At 40.8% G+C, this 23,797-nt stretch overlaps 1 long non-coding RNA gene across 6 annotated transcripts; it reads left to right on the forward strand.

The window, feature by feature from the left end:
* Nucleotides 1-396: 396 nt before the first annotated feature.
* Nucleotides 397-21,907, forward strand: LOC111974537 (uncharacterized). Of its 6 annotated transcripts, none has more exons than XR_011481051.1 (5): nucleotides 397-4,313; nucleotides 17,664-17,725; nucleotides 20,386-20,592; nucleotides 20,704-20,831; nucleotides 20,939-21,907. It is a non-coding gene; the product is annotated as an uncharacterized lncRNA (long non-coding RNA). The 6 variants fall into 6 exon arrangements; XR_011481050.1 differs by lacking the exons at nucleotides 17,664-17,725; nucleotides 20,386-20,592; nucleotides 20,704-20,831; nucleotides 20,939-21,907 and adding exons at nucleotides 4,426-4,570; nucleotides 6,847-7,008; nucleotides 7,398-7,495; nucleotides 7,728-8,787 and having other exon boundaries at nucleotides 398-4,313; XR_011481052.1 differs by lacking the exons at nucleotides 17,664-17,725; nucleotides 20,386-20,592; nucleotides 20,704-20,831; nucleotides 20,939-21,907 and adding exons at nucleotides 6,847-7,008; nucleotides 7,398-7,495; nucleotides 7,728-8,787 and having other exon boundaries at nucleotides 404-631.
* The last annotated feature ends 1,890 nt before the right edge of the window (nucleotides 21,908-23,797 follow it).

The raw sequence follows: 23,797 nt of genomic DNA on the forward strand, positions 1-23,797 counted from the left end.
CTCTTTTGCCCAAATTATAATCTATAACAAACAGAGTGAACTGCGTTTTGTAGACTTTACCCTTTGCCAAAGTAAAAAAAAAAAAATGCGTTTAGAAGAACTGCCAGGGCGAAATTAGTTATTGCACATAAAGGCAGGCCTTCCCTAAAGGAAAAAATCAAATAAATCATAGAACGCGCAAATAGGATCTCACTATCTCGTGCTTGACTCTGCCCACCTCCTTGTTCTATGACTAATTTGATCCAATTGGAAACGACAGGCTCTATATTGGGTTAATTATACAAAAATATTTGCTCCAAATATGCAGTTACCCGTTATTTGAATCTGGAGCGAGAAAGACGAACCCGGAATCATAACGCCTGAGTGAAGTTTCCACATCCGGTTTTCAACGGAAAAGGAAGCTAGTTTACGCGGAAACACAGCATGTKTAAGTTTTTTTGTGACTAAGATTTTAGCCAAGTGTTTAGAATGATTTTCTAATGCCTCGATACGCAGCGTCGAGCATTCCGTTTACATTTTCGGAATAAGCTAACCAGTTACCCACCTGGAAGTACTTTGCCGTACGACCAACTTTTTTTTTTCTAATTCCAAACTGTCGTATGGAAGGTTTAGGGGGACCTGCAAAATCAAGGTAGTTACAGTAATTGCTAACTAACGTTAGCTAGCTGAGCTACTCTATTTGATCTGAGCCACTAGTCTATGACAAACAATAGGCTACTCCATGTACAGATAATTCATGTATTGTAATCAATGCGCCCTTGCAAGTGGCATATTTGCCGTCAATATAGACTTCAATACATAGCTAGTTAGCTAGATGATTTGGCTACTTGGTGGTACTCACTATTCGTTTATGTTATGTGCCAAGTCTCATTGGATCTAACATTACTGCAGTGAGATGCAAGTTAAGATTGTCAGGTAGCCTGAGGCTAGGGTGGACTCCCTTGGTCAGTTGGTATAGGCCTAACAATACACTTGGAATCAACTGTAGTTACGCCACTATCTAATATTACAGAACGTATTTCCTCAGAATCTTCCCATTTTCACTGTTGTAAAAGGGCGTTATCAATTTGGAATTTACTAGGTCTAACCAAACTAAATCTAAGTTGACCCTGGGTGTCACCCAGATAGCTAGTTTAGTTGGTGTGAGATGGATGTAGATATAAAGCCAGAGGAGGATGAGGTGGAGATATCCCCAGCTGTCATTGGGTCTGACACTTTTGATGCAGGTTATTCATATGCCGAAAATGGATATGACACAGCAAAACAACGGCTTATTTGTAATCTGTTAGAAGATACAAAATCAAAAATGAATTCAACAAAAGTTGGTGCTCCACTTCAAACAGCTGTAAAWATGGGTGGTAAAGGTGTTGTTCATGTTCACACAGAACAGGATAGCCAAAGCACCCCTGTAGGGAATTTAATCAAAGAGGAGTCATGTTTTTACATGTCACCCAGTGATATTCAGATTGGAAAAGTATGTACCTTGTCTCGGTCTGTCCTGGTCAGCCACATTAAACAGGCAAATGTGATGCCCTTTGCAGAGAAAGTGGTGCAAAACTGCTACCCCTTATGCGAAGAAATAGGTGTGGAATTTGATGTGAGATCCAAACCACCATCCAAAACAAAACTTGACTCACAGTTACTGACTAATGGTGTAATGTATGAGGTTCATAAGTTTGCAAAAAATACAAAAAGGAGTTATATGTATACTGTCTATAATATTCTGAAATATAATTTTAATGTARGCTTTCAATGTCAGAAACGCTGTCAAAATGCCATACATATTGCATCTAAACTGAAACGAATGGCCAAACGGAAACATGTCGCAAATAAAGACTTTTCAAAAGAAGTGTTTATAATACCGCTTGTGACTAGACAATACAAGAAAAAAGAAGCTACTCCACCTGCAAGATTGTCAAAAAGACAATTGGATTTGAAAGGGATACAAGAGGCAGATGATACAGAGGAGAAGATGAAACTGCCAGAAGACGGTTAACAAGACCGGTTTGAAATATCTGATCGCTGATGAAAGGACTTATGGTCTCTGCAAGCTGAAGAGATCATCTCTATCGAAACAGATGAAACTGTCAAGCTTGGCCAAGATAATGGACCCACTGACTTCTGCTTAAAGGAGTCTGACGTTCACTCTGGGGTCACAGAGCAAACCCCATGCCCAGAGAACCACCAAGTTGACATTTGCAGGAAAATGATCAATGAAATTGTTACGAGTGGTGAAATGCAAACAGATGAGATGGATTATTGTAACCTTTTCAAAGTGTTTTGGGTTGGGACTGGTTCCGAAAAGAAATTTGAACAAATCCTCGCTGAATACAGATCAGACATCCTACCACTGATAGTTGAGAAACATTGTGGCTTTAGTTCCTCTGAAAAGACAATGATGTGCCTTGTAAGTCAGCTCTTCTGTGGCTTACATTTGATTGATGGCTTAGCTCACCAGCAAAAACAACTTCTACTTTGGGAAAATATGATTTAGGAGATAAAGAAGTGGAGTCCATAGCTCCCCTAACATTGGGACAACAGAGTTGGAGTCTGGAACAGTGCGTTTGGTGAGTTCTGTGAGGGATGCCGTGCAAGAGCTTGGATGGGCAGAGGACGGTCAGCTTGTTCCGTTCGAAACCTTTTGACCAGCAAAAGAGATTTGATGAAGTTCCTTTGTCTCTATCCATTGGACACAGAATTGATGGTCTGTTTCATAATTCTGCTGGGGTGTATAAGCATCCATGATGATTTGGTTGAGTTTACCAGTACGTACGGAGCTGAGAGTAGTTTGCTTGCCACAGTTGTGCTGATTTGGAAGTTCAACAGTTCAAGGCCGGATGCAGAGCTCTGGGTCTGGTTTCCAAGCTGATCATTGATCCTCTCTGGAAAGCCTTAACTTTGAAGGGAAACGTGTTGGAGATGGAAGAAAGATACCAAACCCTTGTTACCAAACTCAAGGAATGGCAGGAAGATGGGAGAGGCCTTGTTAAAGGAAAGGCATGCTTGTTTGATGACATTGAGGTACCAAGAACCTGTGTTTGACAGGCTTACCAGGTGGACGACACAGACTTTTTTGAGTTGACTGTTCAGATTGTTGAGTTGATCCTAGCCAGTTTTCTGAAGGTTGTTCTATGATGCTTCCAGTCGATCCAGAGCTCCTGTCAAAGAAAAATGATAGATTCAGGAAGGATTGGCAATATTAGATCAATTGCAAAAAGCAAAGTCAAATGCAGTCAGTATTGCCATCGAAGGCATGGACATGTGCAAGAAGAATCACACTTGGGAATGGCTGTCCTTTTTGGATGAACCAAAAATAGTGTCAATGATGAAACATTCCAGCAGTGTAGGCAAAGGAAGAAGAAAAGCTCTCTGCCACACCTGCAGAAGAATGGAAATTGTAAAGTAATAGACATGAGACAGGATATGTCTTTTTTTCTTTTTTTTTTTTTGGTATTTATCTATTTACTAGTGAACCACAGTACAGAACCTTTTAATAGCATTGCATCGTTCAAAAAATGCATGAATGTGCTATTTTTTCTGCACCTTAGCTTTGTGTTCAGACTGGTGAAAATAAACAGCAATGCAACCTCAGATGAGTTCAACAAGTAGATAAAAGTATAATATAGTTACATATATACCTATTTTGTGGTATACTGTATAGCCTAAATATGTTCAAACGTGGTGTCAGTAAATGTTGAATGTCGAGTAACGTTATCCATTTGGTACCACATGTGAATGGTTCCACGTGCTTACCTGTTTTTATATGTTTGAAATCCAATGTAGAGGTTTTTCACGAAGTGTGCTGTCAGGAAAGTGTAGAGGCTTCGTCACAATAGTTGAATTTGCAGATTCCCTTGGCCTTCTATTCACTTTTGATGCCTGTTTCTGTTTATGAAAAAAAGAACATGGTCTTTTTGAAAGGAGACCAGTCGTTATTTTAGTGTTATTAGCTCATTTCTGGACCATTTTTCCCCTCACTTTTTTGTATGACCATTGAATTGCCTACTTGAATGGTCAACTTCAATAGAAACAAGATGGAGAGCAAGGCTCTGAAAGTTGTCAATTTTCCACTGTTCAAAATGAATCATGCTTTATTTTTTTTAAATACCTTTTTTAAAATCATATTTTTGTTATCCATTTTTGAGAGCCTGTTTTATCTCTATATTTTTGTTGGAGATGAAGATGTTTTCATTAGGACAAATGCACACTGGACTGCAGTGCTTTTCTATCTGCTGCAGCATTCAAACTTTGTACATTCTGTAGACTTCAGAAGAACATGCTTTTATATATAAACATCAAATAATTTGCAAAAGGTGAGAGCTTCATTCACTTTGAAAACTATTCACTGTTTCAATTAAGTAGCTATTTAGTTTCTTCTGTTTTTTTGTTTWGTTTACTATGACAATGCATTCTGTCTTTCTGCAGGCTAACTTCCAGGTTTGTGATGTCCACCATGAGAGATTCTTATTGAAGTTGAACCAGTGTTTCCTCAGGAAATGTTGTTAGCTGTGGGGGAAAAGTTAGCGGGGGTGGGGGGGTTATGGGGACCTCCCTGCAAAACAAAATATGTGTAAGTACTGTGAACCTTGGTTCTGGTGACTTTTTTWAAGGAAAAAACTCAAAGGGAGAGGGACAGAGGATCTACTTTCACATGTAAATGTTCTTACTCGTTTCATTGCAGAGAAGTCCCTCTCAAAATTAACGGAAGACACTGGTATAGTCAGTGTGATTGCTGCCAGCTGGCTTAAGCAGGGGTAGAGCTGCCCCCACTCATCAAACTGTGAGGCCAGCTTTGTCATTGCCGTCAGCTTGTCCAACCCCTGAAATACATGAAAAACTAAAATATGTACAACATTAAACAAGAGCCAACAGAGTGGTAGTTCAACAGGAAAAAGTGTTGGGCAACACTGGCCAAAAATGTTCTCATCAAAAGATTGTCACACTCATGCCATACCTTGAATGCTTCAACTAGCACATGTTGCTTGTAAAAGAGGGCCACTCTTGCAGCACAGCAGCCTCTGGCTCTTGCAAGAACTGCCTGGAGAGGAGGGTCAGGTTAAAGGTGTTTATTCTGCATTACGAAATCCTCGTCGACCCACTGTGCTGTCAGACTCAGCATGCTCATGGGGCTGACATCGCGGGTCCAAATGTCATTCGTGAAGCTAATAGCAAGTAGCTCATGGATGTGCGTTTCAACAATACTGTGGAACTCCGGTAGGGCAACATCTGAAAAATAGCGCATACTTGGTAGTGTGTACCGGTGCTTGAACCAGTTCGGTGAAAGCCTACATCATCCACGACAGAGAACGGTTGATTGTCAAGGGCAATGAATTCCATTATCTTGCCGTTAATGGATTTCGCCTTTGAGTTGTCTCGCTGAAATGTTCTTAGTCTTTCAAATGACTGCTTGACTTGAACATGTTTAGTTGTTGGAAGTGTGRGCTTAGTTTTGTTATGCTTTTGTTCTAAGTAGGAGGGGGAGGCACTTTCAAATGAGTAATTAGGTTTGTGGTATTGAAAGATTTCACTTTCTCCCCTCCTCGGGAAATAATAGCAGCACAAACGTTGCATATGGCCTTTTTGTTATCTTCCTTTGAAACTTCAAATAGATCCACACAGCTGACATTGTGGGCTTGGTTAGGAATGCTGTGTTGCATGTGTAGTGCTGTATTTTTCGTGGCGTCATTACGTCATCTAGATACGTTATATAGGTATCCACGTCAGCTTTGACATCGGTTTTGCACATTGGCGTTAAACTAGACATCGGGCCGATGTTGGCATTTGTAGCTAATATCGGCCAATTCCGATATGCTTACCGATATACCGTGCATCCCTAGAAATAATAGAAAAGTGAAACATGTAATAATAGATACACAAGGAGTAACGATAACATGGCTATATACAAGGGGTACCAGTACCGAGTCGATGTGCAGGGATATGAGGTAATTGAGGTATATACTGTATGTACATATAACTAGGAATAAAGTGACCGATAGTAAACAGTAGCAGCAGCGTATGTGATGAGTTAAAAATAAGTTAGTTCAGGTAGCTATTTGGTTAACTATTTAGCTTATGGCTTGGGGGTAGAAGCTGTTCAGGGTCCTGTTGGTTTCAGAATTAGTGCATCAGTACCGCTTGCCGTGCGGTAGCAGAGAGAACAGTATGACTTGGGTGGTTGGAATCTTTCTTTGACACCACCTGGTATAGAGGTCCTGGTATGGAGCTCGGCCCCAGTGATGTACTGGGCCATCTGCACTACCCTAGCGCCTTGCAGTGCCGTACCAAGRGGCGACGCAGCCAGTCATGCTGTTCTCAATGATCCGTCAAGACTGCCATCAGTATTTTTACCTGTACAGTGTAGAGTCAACCATGTGGTGATATAAAACATTCCACATTGTTCCTCCGATTTATGTATCACTGGTGGGGAGCCAGTTTCTGGATCAAAATATATGCAAGTAATGCTGTGACTTGGGATTTGATATCTTTTTACAATGATTAACACTGTCACTAGACCGGAATGAAGTGGATATTCATATCCTCTCATGACTGGAGGTCAATGAGGTATTCATTTAATTGTATTAATTTGCTTGATCTAATAATTTCATACATGTGTATTCACAGGTGATGCGTGTGTTTCTCTTTCAACTTGATGCATGCTATTTGAATCTGGGTGTACAACAGCTCTTTTCGGGGTCCAGTTTGTGATCTCCAAAAATGTATTAATAGTGACTTTTTTGTTGTGAGTTTCACTTATTTTTTTGTGCTGTCTACTAACTTTCCTGCCGGTTTGAATATTCATGAATCATTATGATAATCTTTGGCTCTGCTCCTTATGTTTATTCACAGATCCTCTGCTTGATACAATTACGGGATGTGAAGTCTGATTCTGTCCTCAACTTGTGGACCTGCTCTGAGGATGTTGGACACCACTGTTGCACCTTCAGCCATTTATCTTTTTCCTGTCAGTCGATGCGCTGACTGACCTCAAGGCGCAGAAGGTGTTTTAAGGTTTGTCGTCAGACACAAACTATTCAGAGTCTGTTGGGAATGACAAAGATGTCCAGTCATTTATAATTATTTCTAATGTATGACAATAGTAGTTAAACACTAGCACTACTCAAGAAATTATTGAACTACATATTCCGTGGCGGCAGTCAGCCTAGAGGTTTGAGATGTGGATCAGTTACTGAAGGGTGGCTAGTGTCATTTCCCAGCTGACCTCTCTGTACTAGTGTTGTGCCTTTTAGCTGGGCACATATTCCCAAAAATGTTCCTTGGGTGGTGTGCTGTGGCTGACCTGGTGCCTCTGCACGTGTGTTTTGGGGGGTTGGGAAAGGCTAAAGACAAAGTTAAATTTCTGGGGGAAAAGGACAAAGCATTATCCTGTTGTATTTTAGGTATAGGAAGAGGTCTGATCATCTAGTCTGGTGCAGTGGGGTGTTCCAGGTCCGCAACACTTAAAGAGAAAACTTCTTAATCATGATGACACGGTAAGGTAAGCTTGTGACTGTACGTGTCATATTCACTGTGGACCTCTATGAATCATTACTTAAATAGGAACAATATACTGTAGCTAGGGACAGTTAGCTGCTTGCACATACAATAAATAGTTATACAACTTTCTACAAATTATCTTGCCACTGTAAATGCTCAAAAACATGATGGTTCTTATCACACCGAAAGCGCACTTGATGATTCAATTATTTGTGTTGCTCCTTCCTTCACAGGTCCTCTGCTTACCATACTAGAGGGACATAGTCTGTTTCAGTCCTCAACTTGCGGACCTGCCCTGAGGATGTTATACACCACTGTTGCGCCTTCAGCCATGTTGATTTCCGACTGGTTGTCTTTGGACTACATGCCATGGGCTGACTGACCTGAACKTTTACCAGAACAGAAATACAATGTTCATCAGACTTTCCTCACATTGGACTACTCTGGTTAGTTATGAGGTCACAGGAAATGGACTCATTACTCATAAATCATTGCAGCTCACTTGACTGCATCTGACAGTGGATAGCAGAGCTCTCTGGTGTTTCACCATTTGAAATTAAACAACAAAAATGTAAATTACCATTGTTTTCCACTTCCGACATATCGCAGCAGTAAGAGTAGTATTCTACCGACTCGTATAAACAACATCTTGAGTGTTTCGTTGATGAATGTATCTTTATAAGATTGTATTCCTTTTTTACCTGTAAAAAAACCTGTAGACATGCATGATCCTGTAAATATTTTCAAGGAACATAAATCTCACTACTTGGTATTTTTATATGGGGATGTGTAAAAATATATTTGTAATGTAGTTTTGTATGGTAATTGTAAATCAAAATAGTTTTCATTGGACTAGTCCATAAGATTTTTGTTAGGATTTGTGTCTTCACCAACTGTTCTTAATTATGCAACCTTTTTTGTCCAATTATCTCCATGTAATACAGCCAGCTTTTCCATTCTTGGTTATCTGCCTCTGTAGCCTTTAATTTTTTGTATTACTTTGTTATTTTTATTGCTACTGTCTTCAACATGGAGATGTTAGTTATGGGTTGATGATTCAAATTTGGCAACAGGTGCTTGGATAGTTGGGATTAAATAAGTATTGTTACGGTAATACAATATGTAAATATCGTCCCACATTAAACCAAGTACAATCACTACCAAGCACTACATTCAGAAATAATTTGTAGAGTACGGCATATGGTTCTAGACTATTTGTGAAGTATTTATGTAGTGTTTATGAAGCCTTTATGAATGCTATTAAAATTATAAATACTAGTATTATTAATAGACTATTATATTTGTTTGGGGTTTAAGTGAGCTAGCAAGTGTATTATGGCATTTAGGTGTTATGGATAATAGCTCTGGAGGAGAGGTCGAGCCATAACAAAGTAAACACTGTTGCCTCCCGTACGATAGGTGGCGATATTGCACTGTTTATCTTGACTGCAAAACAAAGAGGCAGATGCAAATGTCCAATCTGAAGTATCATGGGTCATGCGCTGCATACTTGGAGTGTCAAAGTGGGCGTGTCAACAGAAGTGGGTGTATGGAAAGCGAATCAGCTAATTGGGCAGATTTGTTGCCACTCGACCATTTTGTGTGTGGGCTGCACGACAAGTAGATTGTTGACAACCGTAGCATTTTAGCTAACCTTAATACTGTCATTCTCCTAACCTGCCATGTTAATTATCCAAACCTGCTACGCATTTTAGCTAAGCCTAACATCTTTCCTAACCTTAACCTCATTCTACTAACCTGCCACGTTAATTATCCTAACCTGCTACCTTCTTCTTTGGGATTTGGTTGGCGGATCGCATCCAACTTTTAAGTGCATACACCGCCAACTACTGTACTGGTGTGTGTGAGGCCATTTACGGTCTAACTACATTAAATTATTTGATATGGTAATACAAACTTGTGAAAAAGGAAKATTTCCCTCCCAACTATTAACCCTCTCAAAAAAATACAAAAATTAAACACCACCCCATTCCACTATTTAATTATATCTAGTCCTACACCAGACCTAACCGTGCAGATGTTACGCAGTAAATCCTCGCAATCCCAAGTACTTCTCTGCCACTACAACCAGTATTTTCTGTGACTTTCGATCCATTTCTGCAGTACAATTGACAACCATGGCTATAAATGCTAAAAGCCCACTTTACTGAAGCACATATTCTTCCCATCACTCTCTCTTGGTCTCTGCCTACTCACAGGAATCCTCTCAGAATCCCTCACCCTGTACCCATCTTCCACTACCACTCTTTTTACTGCTTCGGCATACAACACTTTCTGTACTACTCCAGGCCATCATTGTAAATAAGAATTTGTTCTTAACTGACTTGCTTAGTTAAATACATAACCCTGGCAACATCAGTCTGCCTTTCTCTCACCGGACACCTCTGATCTCCAGCCCCATGGGCACCCCCACAACTAACATGTATAACTATTTCCACCGATACCACACATTCCATTGTCTTATGCCCTCCTGTAAACTTTTCACATTTAGGCATCTCCCTCCTACACACTGCTGCAACATGCCTATAAACTTGACACCTAAAACACTGTAGTATTTTCGGGAAACAAAAGCTCTCACGGGATAACTGACACTTCCTACCCTGACCTTATCTGGCAAAGACTCTACATAAAAAGCATGACAGACAAAGTCTTCTGTTTCCCCACACTCTCCACCGGATATACGTCTCACCTAACTGTATGTGTCACAGACACCAGGAATCTTAAGTTTCAACTGCTCCTCCTTAACACTTAGCGCTGATTCCGTTATCACTCCTTTCATCGGCGCCCTGCTCCGGAGAGCAAAGCAAGTCCCAATTCTTGTCCCTAATTGCGTAATCCGGAGCACACGCTCCCTCTGGGTGGAGGAAACACAAATCTACATGAGTCCACTCCTAGTTACCTTCACCAACTCAACAGTTCCCAACATATCCTCCCCCACAGCTTGACACCACATATGGATCAGCCAAAATGCAATGATCCACTGTCTCTACAAATCTCATTCCCACTGGGCCAGAATCATCCTTATCATACTCGGGACGAGCCCCGAACTCGGCGGTCCTCACCGCAGGTACTTCATCCTCACTCTCGCCAGGTTCCATCTCTGAAATGCTTGGGCACGTATCCCTCATTTTGCACTCGACACCAACCTTCCTCTCCATACTGCTTCCCTCTACACTCAACTTCTTCGCAGCAGTCATCACTGCACCTGCCACAGTTAATTCATCCTCACTCTCGTCATGTTCAATTTCCTCCTCAAGCTCTTCAAAAAGTTCTGAGATCCTCCATTCTATATTCACTCTAAACATATTCCACTTTTCTCCTTTTTTTTCTTGTCCACCATCATCTCCTTCACCAGATTTTCCAGAAGGCTTGTGCAATCCCACACTCCATATTTATGCATAATATGTTCCACTTTTTTTCTTGTCCACCATTTGACTGCGTGTCCCATACTGAACTAACTCTTCTTCTTTGGCAGTTGCTATGTTAGTTTTCTTAGCCTGCTATGTAAACATTAAGCTGACCCCCAGTGCACCCTACGGCCGATCTAAGCAATAATGGAGCGCTGATGTTACACCCATCGCTGTTAATTCCCCCCTTCTTTTGCAACGCCTACTTTCAGACACACTCCTAGCACAGATAAAACAATGAGCCAGATATTTCACCAGATATATAAATGTTAAGCATCRGGTTGGCATTTCCACTCACTACCAAATAGGTTGATGAGAGGAAGCCCAGTAGCCGACAAGTGAGAGAATATGGACAGAGATTGATTTTGGCCTACATTCTGCAAATMTTCTAATTTATGGAATATTTGGTCTACATACAGTTTTCTGTTTTCCAAATTATAATCTGTAACATACAGAGTGGACTGCGTTTTGTAGACTTTACCCTTTGCCAAAGTAAAAAAAAAAAAAAAGCGTTTTGAAGGACTGCGAGGGCGAATTTAGTTATTGCACACGCGCACATCAGGGTAGGCATTCCCTAACGGGAAAAGTGCTAATAAATACTATAACGGTCCAATAGGATCTCACTATCTCGTGCTTGACTCTGCCCACCTCCTTGGTTTTTCTAAAATTAATTCGCCCCCATTGGAAACGACTGGCTCTATCTTGGGTTAGTTATCTTTGCTCCAAGTATTCAGTTACCCGTGACTTGAATATGGAGCAAGAAAGACGAACCCGGAATCATAACGCCTGAGCGGAGTTGCCACATCCGGTTTTCAGCGGAAAAGGAAGCTAGGTTACCCGGCACCACAACATGTCTACGTTTCTGTAACTAAGACTAGCTAAGTGTCTCGATTCGCACCATTGGACTCAGACTCTTTTTTGTGACTAAGATTTTAGTTAAGTGTCTAGAATGATTTTCTAATGTCTCGATACGCAGCGTRGAACTCAAAGCATTCAGTTTACATTTCCGGAATAAGCTAATAGCCAGTTAACGTTACCCACCTGGAAGATGAAGTACTTTACTGTAGCACCAACTTTTTTTCAAGATACAAACTGTCTTATGGAAGGCTAAGGGGGACCTGCAAAATCAAGGTAGTTACAGTAATAGCTAACTAACGATAGCAAGCTTAGCTACTCTATWTGATCTGAGCCACTAGTCTATGACAAACAATAGGCTACTCCATGTACTGATAATTCATGTTCTGCAATCAATGCGCCCTTGCAAGTGGCATATTTGCCTTCAATATAGACTTCAATACATAGCTAGTTAGCTAGATGATTTGGCTACATGGTGGTACTCACTATTCGCATATGTTATGTGCCAAGTCTCATTGGATCTAACGTTACTGCAGTGAGATGCAAGTTGGGCTTGTCAGTTAGCCTGAGGCTAGTTTGATAAGCTGTGTGGGGGTAATTCAGGACACAAAGCACCCATTAGGTGTTGTGGTGTAATAAACAGTAATTTTTACAGGCAGACAGAGAAGTAGAGTGGGTAGACTCCCTTGGTCAGTTGTTGTAGGCCTAACGTTACACTTGGAATCATCTGTAGTTACACCACTATATCTAATATTACAGAACCTATTTCCTCAGACTCTCACCATTTTCACTGTTATAAAAAGGACTTTATAAAATCAATTGGATTGATATGCTTAAGGAGATGGTCAGGCCTGGTCAGCTACTTGGAAATGACTAGGTCTAGCCTAACTTAATTTAAATTGTCCCTGGGTGTCACCCAGATAACTAGTTTAGTTGGTGTGAGATGGATGTAGATATAAAGCCAGAGGAGGATGAGGTGGAGATATCCCCAGCTGTCATTTTGTCTGACTCTTTTGATGCAGGTTATTCATATGCCGAAAATTGGTATGACACAACAACACAAAGCCGTATTTGTGCTCTGTTAGAAGATACAAAATCAAGTGATAGGGAGATTAAAATTAATTCAACAACAGTTGGTGCTCCAGCTGTAAATGTGGGTGGTCAAGGTGTTCTCCATGTTCACACAGAACAGGATAACCAAAGCACCCCTGTAGGGAATTTAATCAAAGATAAGCCATGTTTTTACATATCTCCCAATGATATTCAGATTGGAAAAGTATGTACCTTTTCTCAGTCGCAACATCTGGTGGCAGAAAGTGTTTCTTTGGGAGGACAAATTAACCCAACTGCACAGATATTTAGCAGCTTTCAAATACAGCCCCTAAACAATGATCAAGTGCTGACTGATTATGTTAATCCCCCAAGTCAAAGTATTGCCAAACCGTTTCTTATTTCACCTGCAATAGCAAGTGACAGTAATTTAACTCCAGTGCTGCAACCATGTCATATGAGGACTCACAGGCCTATTCTTCCAGCCTATTGTAAACCACTTACTTTTACCTCTGTTCAAGAGGAAGACTATGACGTTAAAATAAAAAGAGGGAAGAAAATGGTCAAGGCACAAAAAGGGAGAAAAGATGGAGATATGTGGCGACATCGTGTTAATTACTCAAAGCATATTTCGCAAAGGTCGTCAGCTGGAAAAAAGTTTAAGGATCCATACTCCAACTGCAAGAAAATTGGCTTGGATTTCAATGTTGGGTCTGGATCCAATCAGAAACTAGATTTGCAGTTGCTGACTAAAGGTGTGATGGTTGAGGTTTCTGATTTTGCTAAAGAAGTTAATCGAGCTCAGCAGCATGTTGTCTGTGACATTCTAGAGTACAACTTTGATCTTGGTTTGCAAAAGCATCTAAGGTATGATTTTGCGACACGTACTATGCACAAATTAAGAGAATTGATGAGAAAAGGAAAAACTGTTCTAGGAAAACCTGAATTGGTAATGGAGGTGTTTACCCTTCCTGATCCCAACACGATAAAAGGGTCGAAATATGCCCTTTCAGCTGCAAAGAATTATGACCGTGTGTCAGAAAATCTTGAACCTGCTGACACGCTTTTAATGGACAAATCTCATCTGGACATCGTATCCAGACTTACTCAGCATGTCAAGACAGACAACCTGTTAACTGAGAAAGATGTAACGCAGTGTGCTGGTGGAACGGCATACAGCCTTGCAAGGGACCAACACGGGCATCTAATGGCCTCTACAACATCAAAAACAATGAAGGACCCTTATCCCCTCTGTAAGAAAATAGGATTAGAACTTGATGTGAAATCCAATTTTGGGGCAAAAGAGAAACTTAATTTGGATTTATTGACCAAAGGTGTAATGATTGAACTTGGTAATTTTGCCAAAGATGTTTGTGGAACTTACAAGCAAATTGTCATCGATGTCCTAGAGCACAATTTTGATCTTGATTTGCCTATTGAGAAAACCAAGCTGTCTACCTATATTATTACAAAGTTGAGACGAGTTGTTAAGAAAATGACATGCATGGCACATAGAAGGAAACCTCCATATTTAAAGGAAACATTCTCACTGAGGGTTGGCACAAGAAAGAAACCTGCAGTGATTTCCAGTAAAATGCAGGACATTAACTCAATTGACTCAATTGTGTGGAAATATCAAGGACTGAAAAAAGTAACAGAAAGAAGACGATTAGATTTGAGAAGGAAAAAGGGAGAAAGAGCCACTTGCAAAGTAAGAGAAATGAAGGCAGAGAAATTTCATAGAGGTAGACAAGTAGGCCTAGTTCCTCAGTCTGTGAAGAAACAGACCATCTCCAACGAGACTGAACACACATTGTCAGCTGGAAAAACAAAGGTCCCGGTCAGCAAAATTAAAAAGGCAAATGTGATGCCCTTTGCAGAGAAAGTGGTGAAAAACTGCTACCCCTTGTGCAAAGAAGTAGGTGTGGAACTTGATGTGAAATCCCAACCACCATCCAAAACAAAACTTGACTCACAGTTACTGACAAATGGCATAATGTATGAGGTTCATAAGTTTGCAAAAAATACAAAAAAGGCTTATATGTATACTGTCTATGATATACTGGAATATAATTTTGATCTAGATTTGCAAAATCATAAACGCTGTCAATTTGCAATACATATTTCATCTAAACTGAAACGAATGGCTAAACGGAAACATGTCACAAATGAAGACTTTTCAAAAGAAGTGTTTATAATACCGCTTGTGACTAGACAATACAAGAAAAAAGAAGCTACTCCACCTGCAAGATTGTCAAAAAGACAATTGGATTTGAAAGGGATACAAGAGGCAGATGATACAGAGGAGAAGATGAACTATGAGAAGATGGTTAACAAGACCGGTTTGAAATATCTGATTGCTGATGAAGGGACTGTATGGTCTCTGCAWGCTGAAGAGATCATCTCTATCGAAACAGATGAAACTGTCAAGCTTGGCCAAGATAATGGACCCACTGACTTCTGCTTAAAGGAGTCTGACGTTCACTCTGGGGTCACAGAGCAAACCCCATGCCCAGAGAACCACCAAGTTGACATTTGCAGGAAAATGATCAATGAAATTGTTACGAGTGGTGAAATGCAACAGATGAGATGGATTWTTGTAACCTTTTCAAAGTGTTTTGGTGTTGGGACTGGTTCCGAAAAGAAATTTSAACAAATCCTCYCTGAATACAGATCAGACATCCTACCACTGATAGTTGAGAAACATTGTGGCTTTAGTTCCTCTGAAAAGACAATGATGTGCCTTGTAAGTCAGCTCTTCTGTGGCTTACATTTGATTGACGGCTTAGCTCACCAGGCAAAAACAACTCTTCTACTTTGGGAAAATATGATTTTAGGAGATAAAGAAGTAGGAGTCCATAGCTRCCCTAACATTGGGACAACAGAGTTGGAGTCTGGAACAGTGCGTTTGGTGAGWTCTGTGAGMGATGCCGTGCAAGAGCTTGGATGGGCAGAGGARGGTCAGCTTGTTCCGTTCGAAACCTTTTTGACCAGCAAAAAAGAATTTGATGAAGTTCCTTTGTCTCTATCCATTGGACACASAATTGATGGRCTGTTTCATAATTCTGCTGGGGTGTATAGCATCCATGATGATTTGGTTGAGTTTACCAGTACGTACGGAGCTGAGAGTAGTTTGCTTGCCACAGTTGTTGCTGATTTGGAYGTTCAACAGTTCAAGGCCGGATGCAGAGCTCTGGGTCTGGTTTCCAAGCTGATCATTGATCCTCTCTGGAAAGCCTTAACTTTGAAGGGAAACGTGRTGGAGATGGAAGAAAGATACCAAACCCTTGTTACCAAACTCAAGGAATGGCAGGAAGATGGGAGAGYCCTTGTTYAAGGAAATGCATGCTTGTTTGATGACATTGAGGTACCCAAGAACCTTGTGTTTGACAGGCTTACCAMGTGGACCGACACAGACTTTTTTGAGTTGACTGTTCAGATTGTTGAGTTGATCCTAGCCAGTTTTCTGAAGGTWTGTTCTATGATGCTTCCAGTRGATCCAGAGCTCCTGTCAAAMAAYAATGATKGYTTCAGGAAGGATTTGGCAATATTAGATCAATTYCAAAAAGCWAAGTCAAATGCAGTCAGTATTGCCATCGAAGGCATGGACATGTGCAAGAYGAATCACACTTGGGAATGGCTGTCCTTTTTGGATGAACCAAAAATAGTGTCAATGATGAAAACATTCCAGACAGTGTAGGCAAAGGAAGAAGAAAAGCTCTCTGCCACACCTGCAGAAGAATGGAAAATTGTTAAAGTCCATAGACATGACAGACAGAGTGAATGAGTCTTTTATTTGTTTATTTATTTACTAATGAACCACAGTAGGACTATACAGGACATAACCTTTTTATAACAGGTTTAACTTTGCCCTGTAACCTGGTGATGACATTGCCTATACAGCTCTTTCAAAAAACTTCATGAACGTGATTTTCTTTCTAGCACCTTGCTTTTGTGTTCAGACTGGTGAAAGATAACAGCAATGCAACCTCAAGACAAGAAGTAGATGCAAGTATAATATAGTTACACTATATACTATTTTGTTATATATGTATAGCCTATGATGTTCAAACGCGGTGTCGTAAATGTTGAACGTCAAATAACGCTTATCCATTATCCACGCTTAGTCTCAATAGTTGAATTTGCATATTTCCTTGGCCTTCTTTTGATGCCTGGTCTTGTTTTTGAAAAGACAATTGAATGAAAAAAATATATTTTGAAAGGAGACAGTCATTATTTTGTGTTATTAGCTTATTTCTGGACCATTTTTCCCCTCACTTTTTTGTATGACCATTGAATTGCCTACTTGAATGGTCAACTTAATAGAAACAAGATGGAGAGCAAGGCTCTGAAAGTTGTCAACTTTTCCACTGTTCAAAATGAATTCATGCTTTATTTTTAAATACCTTTTTTAAATCATATTTTTGTTATCCATTTTTGAGAGCCTGTTTTATCTCTATATTTTTGTTGGAGATCAAGATGTTTTCATTAGGACAAATGCACACTGGACTGCAGTGCTTTTCTATCTGCTGCAGCATTCAACCTTGTACATTTCTGTAGACTTCAGGAAGAACATGCTTTTATATATAAACACTGTTTTTGTTCTCCTTTGCCCCCTCCAGCCAGGTGTCGGCGAACGCTAAGGGGGAGCAGCGGAGGCTGATGAACACCCTGACAGCATAGGTCAGAATTGGTGCACCAACACACACACACTTGTCAAATAATTTGCAAAGGTAAGAGGGCTTCATTCACTTTGGAAAACTATTCACTGTTTCAATTAAGTAGTAGTTTATTCAATTGTTTTTTACCATGACTATGCATTCTGTCTTTCTGCAGGCTGACTTCCAGGTTTGGGATGTCCACCATGAGAGATTCTTATTAAAGTTGAACCAGTGACTGTGAGTACTGTATATTAGAGGTCTTCTCGGATTCAGACATTTTGATCCAAACTGAATTGAATCTGTGAAATTCCCATCCGAAATTCTTATCCGACACCGGACAGGACCCGCAATTTGTTTGTGTGAAAATCAAAACCCGATCCGATTCAGGTCCAAGGTGTACCAGATCCAACCCAAAATATATCCGAAATGAGGGAGAATCTGATCCAGGTCTGTATCGGACCCATATGTATCCGAAAGATTTAAAAAAAAATGCTGTGCTTTATTGCTGCGCAAGCAGGAGCGGGACTCTAACCAGGAAGTTTATAAGAAATCCCGCTATGCCCTCCGACGAACCATAAAACAGGCAAAGCGTCAATGCAGGACTAAGATTGAATTGTATTACACCGGCTCTGACGACTGTGTGATCACGCCCTCCGTAGCCGATGTGAGTAAGATCTTTAAACAGGTGTTGTGGAAAAATTCTACGCAGGGACACTCYAAGTAAATCTTAAATGAATAATGGTTTATTGTCAGCGTGCTGGAGTGGTTCCAATGAACTCAATGCACCATAGTACACATGTCAATCAGGAGCTCTCCTTGGGCAGACCCAAAAGTTGTCTTATATACAGCAATACACAGACAAGTTATATTTGCATAATTAATTAATCATTACCGTTTTGTTTCATTCYTGTGACCGACCAATAATGTTTCATAACATGTGACAGACCAACACCTCACGAGGCTTCTCCACTCTAAGCTGAGACCTTTGAACTGAGATATCTTTTGTTCGTTCTCAAAACAACGTCTGGGCGTACTGCCAAATTGCAGCTACTGATAGTGAGGATTTGTACTGTCAGACACTTGCATGAACACAGAAATTGGTTTATTGGATGGCACATGAATAGAACACAGAAATTAGTTATAAGAAAAGCACAAACATTAAAATTTCCATTAAACAGGGCAACATTTACAAGGCCGCAGGGCCAGACTGATTACCAGGACGTGTACTCCAAGCATGCGCTGACCAGCTGACAAGTGTCTTCACTGACATGTTCAACCTGTCCCTGACTGAGTCTGTAATTCCAACATGTTTCAAGCAGACCACCTGTGCCCAAGAACACTAAGGTAACCTGCCTAAATGACTACCGACCCGTAGCACTCACGTCTGTAGCCATGAAGTGCTTTAAAGGCTGGTCATGACTCACATCAACACCATTATCCCATAAACCCTAGACCCACTCCAATTTGCATACCGCCCCAACATATCCACAGATGATGCAATCTCTATTGCACTCAACACTGCCCTTTCCCACCTGGACAAAAGGAACACCTACGTGAGAATGCTATTCATTGACTACAGCTCAGCGTTCAACACCATAGTGCCCTCAAAGCTCATTACTAAGCTAAGGACCCTGGGACTAAACACCTCCTTCTGCAACTGAATCCTGGACTTCCTGACAGGCCGCCCCCAGGTGGTAAGGGTAGGTAACAACACATCCGCCACGCTGATTCTCAACACYGGGATCCCTCAGGGTTGTGTGCTCAGTCCCCTCCTATACTCCCTGTTCACTCATGACTGCATGGCCAGGCACGATTCCAACATCATCATTAAGTTTGCTGATGACAACAGTGGTAGGCCTGATCACCGACAACGACAACAGCCTATATGGAGGAGGTCAGAGACCTAGCCGTGTGGTGCCAGGACAAAAACCTCCCTCAACGTGATCAAGAGAAAGGAGATGATTGTTGACTACAGGAAAAGGAGGACCGAGCACTCCCCCATTCTCATTGACGTGGCTGTAGTGGAGCAGGTTGAGAGCTTCAAGTTCCTGGATGTCCACATCAACAACAAACTATCAGGGTCCAAACACACAGTCGTGAAGAGGGCATGACAAAGCCTATTCCCTCTCAGGAGACTGAAAAAGTTTGGCTTTGGTCCTCAGATCCTCAAAAAGTTATACAGCTGCACCATCGAGAGCATCCTGACTGGTTGCATCACTGCCTGGTATGGCAACTGCTCMGCCACCGACCGCAAGGCACTACAGAGGGTAGTGTGTACGGCCCAGTACATCACTGGGGCCAAGCTTCCTGCCATCCAGGACCTCTATACCAGGCGGTGTCAGAGGCAGACTCCAGCCACCCTAGTCATAGATTGTTCTCTCTGCTACCGCACGGCAAGCGGTACCGGAGCGCCAAGTCTAGGTCCAAAATACTTCTTAATAGCTTCTACCCCCAAGCCATAAGACTCCTGAACAGCTAATCAAATGGCTACCCAGGCTATTTGCATTGCTTGACCCCCCCCCCCCCCCACGCTCTTTTATGCTGCTGCTACTCTCTGTTTATTATCTATGCTTCATCACTTTACCTACATGTAGATATTACCTCGACTAAACGGTGCCCCCGCACATTGACTCTGTACCAGTACCCACTGTATATTTTACTGCTGCTCTTTAATTGTTTGTTACATGTATTTTTTACTTATCTATTTTTTACTAAACACTTATTTTTCTTAACTGCATTGTTGGTTAAGGYCTTGTAAGTCAGCATTTCACTAAGGTCTACACCTGTTGTATTTGGCGCATGTGACAAATAAAATTGGATTTGAGTTCATAGAACTCAAAAATGTGATTCTCTCWCWCTCACACTCACACTGTGATCTCTTGGTTTTATCTTCCCAGTTTCAGCAAAACTCTGATGTGTGCCGTGTCCCTGTGCAGAGTCTCAGATGGGGAGCTGGACCTCTTGAAGACCAAGCTAGACTGGCAGGCCTGTGGATCTCTTGTTCTGGGCTACTCAAGAGGTGCTGCCAGAACTGGACCTCGGCACTATCAATTCACAGACTACCACAGACTCCGTACAAACCTGCACATAGGACAAGTCCTGGGGTGAGTATGTTTTAGTTTGTGTGTGTGTGTCCATCAATCCATTTTGTGCATGTAAGTATTGTCTGATCAATTATTGACCACTCATTCTCTTCCTCTCTTCCTGTGTTGTAGKCTCAGTCACAAAGTGATCACTGATGCTCTGACTGAAACTAACCTACACCAACTGGTCCTTGCCAACTGTTCCACTAACCTAACCTGGTTGGAGTGCTTTCCTGTGATTGAGAAAGCGTGTGATGTAGGTAGGTAGTGAGTGAAGACAGGGAGAGGGGCGATCTCTTTGACTTGATGTAACTGTTGGAGGAGGGCGATCTGTTCGGTAATGATGAATAATGTACTTTCTCCACAGCCTCTTCAACAACGGACTTGTGAACAGAACATCCTTCCTGACACACAAGACAAGAGTTCTGAGGTCTTGTAAAGAGGGATGAGAGGACCGCCAATAGATTAAACTGATTCATTACTTTGATCAGTCCTACTTTCAACACTTTGTACTAAAAATGTACTCTGATTGCCCACTTAAGCTTGCAATGGATTTCAGTGGAGTTAAACATGACACATGCAGTGTCACTGTTTCGTGTGGAAGGGTCTACGAGAAGGGGTCGATTTGGAATTCAGCACTGTCCATGGGTTGACCGACCTGAACTTTGTTTTTCTTAAATGTTTTATTTTTGTTTTTGACAGTACAGCTYGACATGTAAAGATTGAAACATAGTAGGGGCATAGACAGAGGGTGYCCGAGGTGGGGRCCAATCCCTGTTGCCAGGGGCCATATCTGCTACAGAGTCGGGGAGCTTAGACCACTACACTAGACTCCGTCACGACTGACCTGAACTTTTTACCAGAACAGAAATACTATGTTCATCAGACTCTCCTCACTGTAAAACTCWGAATGGTTGTGAGGTCACAGGGAAAAGACTGATCTGAGGGACCACAGACTCACAAAACATTGTAGCTCACTTGACTGGAAAACACAGCTCTTGGTGGTGCCAATGTCTGACATGAAACAAAAATGAAAACACAACAGAAAATTMCTCTCTACTTCCTACCACAATCTTATATATTACATACTTAGAATATGAATGTGATTATTCATACACTCATATTAATTATATTTCTCTTTGGTTGGGGTGTTCAATGGTTAAGTGGACTAGCTACCACTYTGGCATTTTGATGTTATGGCATCAGCTCTGGCTGGCTGAGAAGACAAGTAAAATGGCTAATAGTTGGCAAGGCAATTTTTGTTTTTTCCAACTTTGTATTACCGTATCAAATAAGTTAATGAAGGTAAAAAAAAAAAAACTTTATATCGGTGTTATGCCTGTTGTTCAAGCGTGTAACTGCTCTCTCATTTGCTAGAATGGTCCCACCTGATCTCGCTTCCTCCCGACTTCCTTCCATCTTTGAAGACATGTATTTTCATTGTTAGAGTGGCCACTTGAGTATCTTACCTATATAATTGTCATGACTGTCACTCCCTGGTGAGGATCAAAGGTGCCGGATCAGCTAGGCCAATGGCTGACAGATAGCCAAACTCTCTCTCCTGGGGGAGTTTGCCCGGTTTTATGATTTAACGACCGGATTGTAAATACCTGGCAGAAACTCCCTTCGGCTCTGCAGTATTGAATGTCTGAGTGTTACAGAGAGACTCTTGCTAAAAACTTTAACATCAAAAGATTGGACATTGGAACATTAGTTTTGAAATCCAAACYCTTGGAATGGTTGATGGGTTTATTATTTTGTGATATCATTAAGGATGGTATAACTAAGTAACATTGTAACTTTAAGAGCTTTCACAATGTATAGATCAGATTTGCATCTAAATGTTGTATAAAATAAATGATTAAGTATAATAATACTGTTGTGAAGATAAAATGTGATTTTAGCCTTCTAAATGAGAATTGTTTTTCATAGCAAAAGTTTATAAGTCAGTAACCACYCCCACGTGAGCACAGACTTCGTGTCAGCATGATGGAACACCTCTTTTTACCTAAGTATAAAAGGACTCGTAACGAAATTTACATTAGACCAAAACATACCGGGTTGCTGCCGGTGTGTAAAGTGGTCCTAGCTGTACCCTGAATAATCAACCATTGAGACCAGTCTATGTGCAGCGTGAGRTAAATACGTTACCAATGGTTAAATCTCTACAGTTGGGTAATTTAAAGTAGTCTATGTAGAATAATTGACCCAGACGGGAAAGAAGAACAATTCCCTATCACCACTGTGTGATACACCTCTGATGGATCCGTTCTAACGAATACTCCAGAACAAAAGAAGGCTACAACTACTAAGGAAATTGTGACCTCTGGTGGACCACCAGAGACTTACATCGAACCACCACATTGAACTATCGAGTTCAACAGAGAGACAACAGAGAAAGACTTCTACGCGTAAATATGTATTTCATTCCTTTTTTGAATAAGCGGTTGTTAGGGTATTAAATATCCATATTTAAAGTGAGTGTATTTTTCAACTATGTACGATAAATCCACTCTCTTTGTCTCTCCCGCTCCTTATCTTTCCCCACCCCCTTTCCATTGTGTAACAAGCTGTCATATTGGGTTAGTCCARTAGGGACTGTGTTTCATTGCATTATGTTTGTAATAAATAATCTACACTGTGTGTGATTATTTAGTGAGTTAGWAAATAAATAAGCCAATTTGTGTATTGCTGAATGGTCACTTAGGCTAGGGTTCGTGCAGATTTATGAGGTCAATGACGTTCAGAATGAGACTGAGGTAATAATACATGAATAAGTGACTGTAGGATATATTATATTGTAATTATATTATATATTCTTATCTATAGATTGAGATTAATTCAGGAGATAATAAATCGTTAAATAAGTTTTCCCGTGGTGCCCCAAGTTACTAATGAGTTAATTGTTACATGATTCATTTAAATCACATAATTAAACATAATTGATTTGATTAAAAACAGTCATCACATTAATGATAGTCACGTCACAACATAATAGATACTCGTTGAGACTACTCAACTTCCCACTTGTTTTTTGTTTTCTTCTGTTGGCTAACATGCTGACTAGACCGGGCATGCGCATGCCATCGTACACATGTTGATTTTGTCCTGACGCGATCAGGACACGCAGGTTGAAATATCAAAACGAACTCTGAACCAACTGTATTAATTTGGGGACAGATCAAAATGCATGAAACATTCATGGCCATTTAGCTAGCTAGCTAAT

The sequence above is a fragment of the Salvelinus sp. IW2-2015 genome, linkage group LG15 (assembly GCF_002910315.2).
Source record: "Salvelinus sp. IW2-2015 linkage group LG15, ASM291031v2, whole genome shotgun sequence".
Classification (NCBI taxonomy): Eukaryota; Metazoa; Chordata; class Actinopteri; order Salmoniformes; family Salmonidae; genus Salvelinus; species Salvelinus sp. IW2-2015.